The sequence below is a fragment of the Ictidomys tridecemlineatus genome, chromosome 13, assembly GCF_052094955.1.
Source record: "Ictidomys tridecemlineatus isolate mIctTri1 chromosome 13, mIctTri1.hap1, whole genome shotgun sequence".
In the NCBI taxonomy this organism is placed as follows: Eukaryota; Metazoa; Chordata; class Mammalia; order Rodentia; family Sciuridae; genus Ictidomys; species Ictidomys tridecemlineatus.
In genome coordinates this window covers 31,442,076-31,450,193 of record NC_135489.1, presented here as the reverse complement: position 1 = coordinate 31,450,193, position 8,118 = coordinate 31,442,076, and the positions used below count along the sequence as shown (strand labels likewise).

The window sequence follows — 8,118 nt, the reverse complement described above, 5'->3', positions numbered from 1 at the left end:
CTTTTTACTCTAAACTTTCTAAATTTGGATTCATCAGGACTTAGTGCTGCGGAAAGACATATGTATCCGAAAAATGTACATAAGCCTAAGGTACTTTGGAAAGATATTCTAACAGGACAATGGAAAGGTCCCGACCCAGTTATTGTCTGGAGTCGGGGTTCCGTTTGTGTGTTCCCACAGGGAGAACAGCAGCCAATTTGGATTCCAGAGAGGTTAACCAAAACAATTTCTACAGAAAAAGAAGATGATTTGACTGAAATCCATAACAGCTGATATCCAGAGCTCCAGCTTGGCTATTCTTACATCTGCAACAGTGATTTACCACGGTGCTTTTTTCAATATCTATTTTATTATTGCATTTTTCCCACATTGTAAAGTTCTATTTTATTTTTTGAGCTCATACAAACCTAGGTTAATGTTTTTCTGATCAGTTTTGTTTTTTGACTGTGTTTTATTTTTTGACTGTGGAGTTTTTAAACATTGCAATGGAGATTTTACCTAGGTAAAGCTACAAGGCCGTTATTATTGTCTTATGTGTTGTGTGTTATGTCTGCACTGTTTTGTGTTGCATGTCAGTATGTGTGTATGTCCATATTTTTATATGAGGAGCGCTCATGAAAAAATGGATCCGAAATTTTTTTTTATTCACGTGATTTAAGTGGTTTAATCTAAATTAGGTAAACAGCTGTTAATGATTGTTTTCAAAGGTGGTTAACAGATCTGTTTGCTTACTATTGTTTTTAAAGGTGGTTAACAGATCTGTTTGTTTACTTTCACTTTTCCTTTTCATTATATTTAATAATTCTGTTCAGGATAATGTCTTTTTAACATCATTGCCAGAATTCCCATCTCCATCCCAGTGCCGGTGAAGACTAAGAAAACCAAACTACAGCTTCTATGATAGCTACCACAGTAAACTGTATAAACTGATGCATCAATGAATATAACTCAACAAGTAATGCTCAATCAAGGACTTGATTTACTTTGGGAGGAAATGGACATATTGATAGACTCTTCCACTTTGAAGTGCCTGCAGAACTTGCCTGGACTATTTATCAGTTGCATGCATTGTGAACTATCGTCTGGTGCAGCGAATTGTGGTAATGCTGGCATATTTTTGCTGATGGTGTCACCAGTGATGCAATTTTTCCAAAGGAGCCGTCAATTGGCTTGGTGTTGTGGCATTTCTGTATCTTCCTCCCTTCTACTAGTGATGGTCTAAAATTTGGGGGCCAACAGAGGTGAGGCAAGAACCTCACCCCCCCACTGGCACCAAGGTTAAATTTGGGGGCCAACAGAGGTGAGGCAAGAACCTCACCCCCCCACTGGTGCTTAGGCCTATCCACAAGCATGGCTGAATGCTGGACCGGTAGTCAGTGATGGGTTGATCTGATTGCAGTGGATTCAACCTAAGACAGGAAATTGACGTGTAAAGGTCAGTTCTCCCATGACGGGTAAGAACCACATGTTGAATTGGACAACCTACCAGGCACGGTCCTAAGCCACATTGCTTGTTGTTTAATTAATCAGAAGGGGGGAGATGCTGAGGGCCATTACCAAGTAGGAATGACGCATTGAAATTTCCTTGCCAAGCGTACCCCATGCTGCTTAGAGGACATTCGATGGGACATTGCATGCATGCTTTAATAAGGTGACCTTGCTCAAGGACCAAGGCGGATCCGGGTTTAGAGCTGATCAGGTTTGAGGAAGTAACCGGCTCCTTGAGTTTAAGGTGTTGCCAGTTTAAGATAATGGGTTTTAGGGAAGTTGGAAGTTGAAGATTATTGCTGGGATTAGGGTGTTCCTGCTGCTTGTTCCCGTTGAGTTCTCGTGAGATTAAAATGGGATTTGGAGATAGCCTCGTGGAGTAGGTGAATTGTGCGGGTAGACGGGAGAACACGTTGGCCCCTGGACCTGTGTGGAGGCGGTGTGAGAGCGGGAATAAAGAATTGCTGTTTGAACCTACAAAGCTGTGAGTGCCTCGTGATTCTGGTGCCAAGCCGAGACATTGGCCTTGGCATACAATGAAGAAATTAGCAATGGAATTCCAGGCAGTTTGCTAATTCAGTTTGTATCTAGAAGAGAAAGAACATGCTCTGTGCAGTAACATATTCTCTTCCATAGGAATATAGCATGAGCATAGTGGCATACCATGGGTCTGGAAATTTGGGGAAGATGACTGACTGAATGCAAGACTGAATGCAGAACAGGTGATGGAATATTCTCTGTCCCCACTTCATCGCTTTAGAAATAAATTAACAAAAATTACTTGTTCTTCAAAAACAGTGCATATGCAAGTCATGTTAACTTCCATTTAAAGAAAGCAATCAAAATTTTCTTACACATGAGCTTTTGGGGGTCACTTCATGTCTAAATCATAACAAGTTTTTTTTTATATATATATACCTTGGCACTCAAATTATTCTGCTTCCTCTACATCTCTGCCAATATGTCCTTTGTTGTTTGGCGTCCTCTAACCAGTCTTTGACGGATATTGAAGGACCTCAAACTAAGTATCTTTTGCTTCTTATTCCATTCTCTCCCTTTATGTAGTTTCAGCCACAGCCTCAATGACAACCTTCAGTAATATTCTCCAATGTTTTATACTATCTGAGATTGTTTAACTCCATTTAAAATCCATGTGTTGAGAGGGGGACATAGCTCAGTCAGTAGAGTGCTTGCCTTGCATGCACAAGGTCCTGGATTCAATCCCCAGCACCACAAAAACAAAACAAAACAAAACAACAAAACATGTGCTGTCAAATGCCTTCTTAATATCTCTACTAAATACTGATTAATGTTACTGGATAAGATGCTATGTCTCCCCCATAATTTACATGTTGAAACCTAACTCCCAAAGTAAACAAAGTAAACCTTGGAAGCTGATAGTTATAAGGCAAAATCCTCATAGTTGGGATTCAAGCCCTTATAAAACAGACTCTAGAGAGGTAGATCTTCCTTTCATTGTATGAGAAGGTGCCATTTATGAACCCAAAAGGGACCATCAGACACCAAATGTGCCAGTGCCTTGATCTCTGGGCCTCAGAAATTGTGAAAGAATAATTTCATTTTGTTTATAATTCATTTGATGTATGACATTTTGTTATAGCAACTCAGAATATATACCATACTCCACTCATCCCCAATCATGTCACTTTGCCTTCTCAAAGACTCTTTATAATACCCACATGTTCTCAGCTCTACTGCCACACTGGATTAAAGAAGCATCAGTCTCCTAAAATCCACGCTTGGCCTTGAAGATTGACTGTACTACAGAATGAATTATTTCAACAGAAAGAATAAACCATGCTGCTCCCCACCTTAAAACCATAACATATAAAAAATATATTTGCACTATTCTTCAAATACCAATAAAAATATTTTATCTGATCCCTATACAGCATCACCCTAACCATATAATCAACCTCACCCAGAACATTATACCATATCTTTTTGTGCTCTAATTGCACTGGATGTCTTTTTTATGCTCTATGTTTTTATTTTTGATTGACATAAAGCCATTTTATATGTTCATGGGATATAATGTGGTGCTTCAATTCAAGTATGTATAGTTATACATAGCATAATGATCAAATTACAGTAGCTCTTATGTCTTAATTACCTTAAATATGTATTTTTTTGTGGTGAGAGCATTCAAAAGCCTCTCTTCTAACTATTTTTTAAATAGAATATAATATTTCTTATTGAAAATAGTCCCTGGAAGTTGTTACTCCTTTCTAATTATAACATTGTACATATTGATTGAACCCTTCTTCTGCTCTCAACATTCTCCCATGAATCTGATAGCCACTGCTATGTTCTCAATCTCTATGAGAACAACTTTTGTAAATTCCACATGAGTGAGATAACATGGTATTTGTTTTTCTGTTCCTGGCTGATTTCACTGAATATAAGGCCCTCTAGTCTTCTCCATGTTTTCTCAAGTGATAGGATTCTATTCTTCATGATTAAATTGTACTCCATCATGCACATGTATCATCATTTCTGGCTTTAACATAATAACATAACTCTGTTTTTTTTTCTTGTTTTAGGACCCTTGCTCACCCTGTCTATCTGACCAGACATACCTACTAAAGTCCTGCATTATCAAGTCACTTCTAATTTGCCTTTTATGGTTCAGAAAATTACGCAAAAAGCCTCTAGAGAAAAGATCAGGCTCCCCCATTTTATGTCTTTTTAGCACCCTCTACTTGACTTCTTTGTATAAGTATGATACTACCATATGGGTGTCAAGTCCTGCTTCCTCACAGGATGAAGTATAACATTAGAGAAGCACCCCGAGGAAAGCATATAACGCAGGGTTTATTTAAAAAGGGGTAACCTAGACTTCTCCCAGGAGGGAGAAGGGGGTCATAGCTGGTATCCTGGTATCCCAAGAAGTGAAAGCATTCTGCCTTTTTATATGTCCTAGACTTCCTTTGTTCTCCTATTCTCTTCCCCTTGTCTCTCTCCTTCCTAATTAGGCCCAGGAGATGCTCAAGTAGGATGGCCAAAAGGTGAGAAGCAGATGGACAGGAGGAATGGACTCACGGAGCAGCCCGGGACAACTTAATTAACAACCTTTAGAACTTCTTAGGATGGGACAATCCCTGGGATGGGTTACCTTAGCAACAGGTTGGAGCAGGGGCAGGTTATCTTGATAAGGTTGGAGGAAGGGCTCTGAAGGTATTTCACTCCCTCAGGGGACAGTCTCCAACTTCCCTGACTCAAATTGGCCTCTCCCAGATCTGACCTAACTCCATTTACCTGTCTATACTGACTGCCTGTCTAATTCTGGCTTCACTTACTATGTCTGTACTTAAGGAATTGAAACCATTAGTACTCTTCTATGCTGGAAAAGAAGTTTCAAAATTATTTCTATCTTGCTCACTATTTTGACTTCAGAATATTTCTTACTACTGTATCCTCCAAAGTATGGGAAAAAAAAGAAATCAATAAACGCTTCTTGAGATAATGTTTTAATAAATAATTTTAAATATACTTTTGCTTTTAGAACATTTATAGAAAACAGTAGCCCATGTGTTGTCCATAATGCTCTAAATAAATTATCATCAACTGAAAGAATGAACTTGGTAACATTTTGTTTTAAGATTAATCTATCAGGTTGGGTAAGTTGTAGCTCAATGGTAGAGTGCATACCTAGTATGTGTGAAGCACTGGGTTTGAGCCTCAGGACCACATAAAAACAAGTAAATAAAATACAGGTTATGTGTCCATCCACAACTAAAAAATAAATAAATAAAAATAAAAGATTTAACTGTCTATGATCTTGAAAACTCCTAAAAAGAACTCTGTGTAGAATAAATACAAATTTGGCCACCCATTCCTGTGTTTGTTCCGGTTCATGTTGCTCTCAGCAGTTGTTTTACTTTCTAGGTTAAATCAAAGTTCTTTAGATGATTAGAAAATTGTGATAAGCATCCAACTATCTGATTCCTATATATATACAGCAATATCTCTGCAATTTGTGCAGTTTGTCTCAGGAGTTCCTCGAACAGCAGCAGAGAGCCATGTATACACCATAGAATCCAGTGCAATAGTTACCAAAGTCATCAAATATCACCCAAAACTTTATTAACTTGGGTATATTTTTCAGAAAGCCTCCAGGAGCAGGCAGATGGCCTTCTCCTATTTGCACTATTCCACTGCAGAGAACTAAAGTTTAAACTATCAGCTACCTGCCATTTCTGGAATTGCTGCAGATAAAAACTCTTTGATGATTTCAGTTTTCTGCTGCTTGCTTGCAGGCTTACAGAGAATAATTGCTACCATAAGAAACACTACTGAAATTGACAATAAACTGAATTTGGCTGGAAGTACATTGTAATTCTGTTCTATATTGGTGAGCTGCACTGCTGGGACTAGTGTTTGTTTAAAACCAAAACACCAAACAAAGCCCCGGCTTTAATGAAAATGTTGTTGAGAGAATCATCTTTGAGATAGTTATGGCTACTTGGATGGAAATTGTTTATTAGAAAGATAACATTAGCTGCTTCTTAGAGTAGATTATTGGAGGGGTGAAAACTGCTCCCAACACACTTGGACATGTTTGGAATAGTACAGAAAGACAAAGAGAAAGAAGTGGGAATTGAGGCATTTTGGGGGGAAAGAAATAAAGACAGAGAAATTAAGACGAGGCTTGTGTAGAAAAAAAATAGATAAGTAAAGTAGATGAAAGAATAAAATAATTTGAAACAGTTATGATAAAAGGGGTGAAAGGAGGAAAAGAAAAAATTGATGTATCAAATATGTATATAAGATCAAAATAGCTGAGTTACAACTCTCAGTATACATTATTCTCCCTCCCTACATATTTATTTATCTTCTTTTTTGCTGGGATATTTTAAATTATATATATATATATATATATTTATAAAATAAATGTAATATCCCCACTAGGATAACTTTTCCCTTACAAGAAGAAATTATCAATGCATACTGAATTATACTAAAGAGTACTTTAAGGAAAAAAGGTAGACAGCAGTCTGTTTTGAAAAATCCAAAATATTGTATTGATTCCCAAAGTCAGTTAAAGTTGTGGAATCTTCCTTGACAGGTGTGAATTCTAGCTCAAATTTGGCACATCTTGTCAAAATTTCATACAAAATTGTAGTCCCTTCTATGCATGGGATTCTCTACAAGTTTATTACTATTCCCAAACAGCAACACATATCCTAGAGCAAACATACAAATCATATAGAGGACAAGGCAAAAACAAACCTAAATATGTACAGCATGATTTTATCTGGATGTGTCAGATCTTTGCGCCTTGCTTACTGATGTCAGTTTTGTGATACATGGAGCCTGCCTATAAGCAATAACCTTTTTAAAAAATGTATATGTGCTATCATGGTAATTTGGTAACAAGGGTATTGATACTGGCCTTTTGTAAGTAGCTTAATTCGTTAGATATATGCCAAAGTTACTCCCATACTTACTTATTAACTAAGGTGCAGCTGAATGTAAAATGTCCTAAGGTAAGACGAAAGGCAGATTATCACAAAGTAGCACTGATTTAATAAGGAAGTAGAAGATAAAAGAACATAAGATGATCCGCCCATGAAAACAAAGAAGTAAGATACATTAGCAAACACTAATTGTATGTTTTCTCACTCTTACTTTGACTGGAGCATCCCACAGAGCACCCCTAGTTACGTGAAGTCCTGCAAGATTCTTTTTAGTCACCCCTTAATGATCCTCTTCTATTCCATCCATTTGAGCTTCAAAAATCAATTAATATCTACTGAATACTCTATGTGCAAGATGCTTCAGTGGGCAATTTCAAATACATTACATATCTAATCTTCCCAACAACCCAATAGAGGGTTATTAATCCCATTTTATAGAAGAGGAATATTTAAAGGTGAAATTAAATAATTGGATCAAGAATAATACTTCTGAGGCATTGCAGGGGGATTTCTGGAATAGGTGAACAATGAACACAGAAATTCACTCCCCAAAAAGCAATGATAAAAATTAGAAAAAGATGTTGAAACAACAACCTTGGGACCTGGGACATTGACATGGGGTATATATCAAATTGAGAAAGATTTCTTCAAGAACAATCTGAAGTAGTAAGAAGAAAGAAGATCTTCCATGTTTTAACCTTGGGATATTCTCATGTATACCCCAGGCTTATGGATAAATAAAGTACAGAAGCACATGATCATCCCAACAGATGTGGGAAAAGCATTTGACAAAATTCATTGATGATAAAAACTTTCAACAAATAAGAAATACAAAGAATTTCCTCAAACAGATAAAACACACCCCGAAAAAAACTCCGACTGAAATTACACTTAATGGTGAAAAACTAGACATTTCCATCGAAAACCAGAAACATGGAAAAGGTATCGATTCTAACCACTTATGTTCAAAGTCACAGACATTCTAGCTAGCACAATCATGCAATATAACCAGAGGAGAGGTCAAGAGAGAGAAGTTTCTTCATTTATGGATGACATAAACTAGTACTGAAAAAAATCATAAGGAAGCCACACAGAAATAAAGGAGGAAAGAACAAAGGAGTTCAGTAAGGATGCAGGATCAAACACTGCATTAAGAAAATGAAAAGACAAGCCACATACAGAGAGAAAA

The 8,118-nt window shown here is 37.1% G+C and overlaps 1 long non-coding RNA gene across 1 annotated transcript; it reads right to left on the bottom strand.

The window, feature by feature from the left end:
• Window positions 1–840: 840 nt before the first annotated feature.
• Window positions 841–1,376, bottom strand: LOC144369808 (uncharacterized). The gene is made up of 2 exons (XR_013429587.1): window positions 1,314–1,376; window positions 841–1,254 (listed from the first exon to the last, which is right to left on the bottom strand). It is a non-coding gene; the product is annotated as an uncharacterized LOC144369808 (long non-coding RNA).
• Between the last annotated feature and the right edge of the window lie 6,742 nt (window positions 1,377–8,118).